Genomic DNA, 2,899 nt, shown 5'->3' with positions numbered 1-2,899 from the left:
AGCCAATAGCCAACATCAAACTAAATAGAGAAAAACTTAAAGCATTTCTATTAAAATTAGTGACAAGGCAAGACTTCCCACTCTCACTAGCTATTCAACATTATACTTTAAGTTCTAGCCAGAGCAATTAAACAACTAAAGTACATCAAGGGGATAGGAATTGGAAAGGACGAAGTCAAAATATCTACACTTGCTGATGAATGAAAGTATACATAAGCAATCCCCAAAATTATACTACAAAACTCCTAAAGCTTATTATCCCCCTTCAGCAATGTGACTCAGTGCAAAATTAACTCAAAGAAATCAGGGAACCGTCTTTGTACAAATGATAAATTGGCTGAGAAAGAAATTATGGAAACAATAACCTTTACAGTAGCCACAAATATAAAATATCTTGGTGTAACTCCAAAATAGCAAGTGAAATATCTGTATGACAAATGTTAGTATTCTGTCTAAACTCCACCTCCCCAGTTACCTGGCAACAGCCAGGTATGCTCCTCCCCACAGTTACCTGGCAACCGCCAGGTAGGCCGGTCCACTATAAAAGGGGCTGCTTGCCCCCTCCTCCTTCCTCTTATTCTCTTACTCTCTTACTCTCTCTCTTACCCTTTTGCCTCTCTGTCCCCTCCCCCACCTTCCTCTCTCTCCACGTGGTCATGGCTGGCCTCTACTCCTCTTTTCTCTTATCTCTTTCACCATCCTCTCCCCACCTTTGCCCTATCCCCTGAATAAACCTCCTCCCCCTTAGAACCGCGTGGTCTGGAGTGGTCTGTTCTGAGCTGCGGTCGAACTTTTTCTTAAAAGAACTAATATTGGTGTGTTGGCCGGGAATTGAACCCGGATCAACTGCTTGGAAGGCAGCTATGCTCACCACTATACCACCAACACCACACTAATATTGGTGCCGAGACTCGGATACGAAAACTCGGGGAATTGCTGTGCTGCATGGGCTACCACAGCCACTAGATGCGGTGGCCAGGCAGGACTGATGCAGCCACCGCCGCCACCTCGAGCCCGCCGGACCTGCCACACGCTGCCGCCACTGCCCCTACGCCACGTGGACTCCATCGCTGCTATCTGCCATCACCGACCGAGTTAATTTCCACCCCTGCTGCAGACTAACTACGCCTGTGGCCCACCACGTGGTGCTCTGCCATGTGGGTTAGGCAGCCAGACAGGCCCACACAGACCTCGCGGTTCCACTTTCCTGATACCAGACTGCATAAGCCTGCAAACACACACCGACATATTAATTGGTAAGGAGATTCCAATTGGCGGGAGGGACCCTAGACGCCCAGATAAGGACCGGTCAGCCTTCCCTGGGCTGAGAGGTGTTGGCATTTGTCTGCCCTAGTCCCTATGACTAGCCTCCTAGCTGAACTACTACTTAGGACATTGGCCGCTGGGTGACCCCCTCCCCCTCGAAAGCAGTTTACAGCCTCCCTCCCCGCTCTGAGCTCTTGCAGCTGCTGGGTATCCTGTTACCAGGTTAAATTGCTTTCGGCAAATTCTGGGAATTTGCCAGGGCCCCTAGAAAATCTTGTGATGACCTGATTATCTAGGCAGTGCCTGATTTCTTGCCGTCTTTCTATCGGGACACAGATACGTTAGCTCGGTAAGCCCTCCCTGTCACCCAATAGGCGCTACATTGTCTTTGGCCACACCGTCAGACACCCCACTGGGTTGTCTCCTTAAAAACCTCAGATCTCTAAAATTAACGCCTGCTTTGAGGCCTTCCAAATTGATACATCACTGCAATAAAGTTTGGATTCGGGTAGATAATGGTTTAAAATGGCCACCTAATGGCATACTAGGCCCAGTCATTTAAAAGGGTCTTCATACATACATACAGCAGTCTGGTAAATGGAAAAGTTCCCTATATCCAATCATTCATCTACTTCGCTCTAATCTCTCCATGTGTTCTACCTGTTCCCCACCTCAGTTTTTTTTTAGCCATCCACCACTGATCAGAGTAACCATCCTCATGGTCCCAGGAAAGATTTCCTGAGCTCAGAGCTAACCCTTTTCTTCCCTGACCCTCCTTCTAGAACTCCTCTTGGGTGAGACACATCCCCTCTCTTCTTGAGACACTTTCTTTCTTGCAGCTGAGTACCCCAGGCCAGGCCTGGACAGACTGTTCTCTCTCGCAGGAGCACTGGCTCCAAGCTCTAGTCCCTAGTGTGTCTTCCCCAAGGGTCAGTCTGCCACCTGCTGATGCAGGCCTCTTCCCCATTTTGCCTTCTTCATTTGCAGCTGGCTGTGACCATTTGGCTCAGCCGGTTTGCCTGAAAAGCAGCGCGTCTGGGACCCTGCTTGCTCCCTTCCCCTCTGTTCCTTAGCTCTGCTCTGGGTCTACTTCTTGCATTCTGCCAGGGACCCTCTCTAGGACTTGTTTCCCCCATGCAGACCCTAGCTGCCAAAGACACTGGGCAGTGACTTCCGGCTGCTAACAGGAAGTCCCGCCCTACTGCCACAGCAGACCCAACCTGCAACAACTATGCCCTCAGCTGCGGGCCCATAGCCCCAACCTGCCAGCCATTTGATCGTATGCCACTATTGTCAGCTTTCTTATTCTGTTCCTAGCCAAATGTTTTCTTGCTAATACTAAAATGTGCTTTTCTCTACCTACAGAACCCGCCAAAAGCTACTTAAAACTCTTTCCTATCCTGTCTTAATAGATTTTTACTACTGCTATTAAATTCTATTCAGTTACAACCAAACCTTATGGCTCTCAATCTTGTCAAAAGTCTGCTAATACTATATTTAAGTTTATGGCCGACAGAACTCCCAAAGCCTGTCACAGTTGACCCAAGATGGTTTCAGAAGACTTGGAAACCTAGAAGATACAGCCTGGATTGCATGCGATGATACGGTCACTAACAAATGCAGTGGGCTAAAC

The 2,899-nt window shown here is 48.4% G+C and overlaps 1 non-coding gene across 1 annotated transcript; it reads right to left on the bottom strand.

Annotated features, from left to right (window-relative positions):
* Positions 1 to 816: 816 nt before the first annotated feature.
* Trnag-ucc (transfer RNA glycine (anticodon UCC)) lies at positions 817 to 888 on the bottom strand. The gene has a single exon. It is a non-coding gene; the product is annotated as a tRNA-Gly (tRNA).
* Between the last annotated feature and the right edge of the window lie 2,011 nt (positions 889 to 2,899).

The sequence above is a fragment of the Arvicanthis niloticus genome, chromosome X (assembly GCF_011762505.2).
Source record: "Arvicanthis niloticus isolate mArvNil1 chromosome X, mArvNil1.pat.X, whole genome shotgun sequence".
NCBI classification, from domain to species: Eukaryota; Metazoa; Chordata; class Mammalia; order Rodentia; family Muridae; genus Arvicanthis; species Arvicanthis niloticus.
This window is presented reverse-complemented; position numbering and strand designations above follow the sequence as displayed.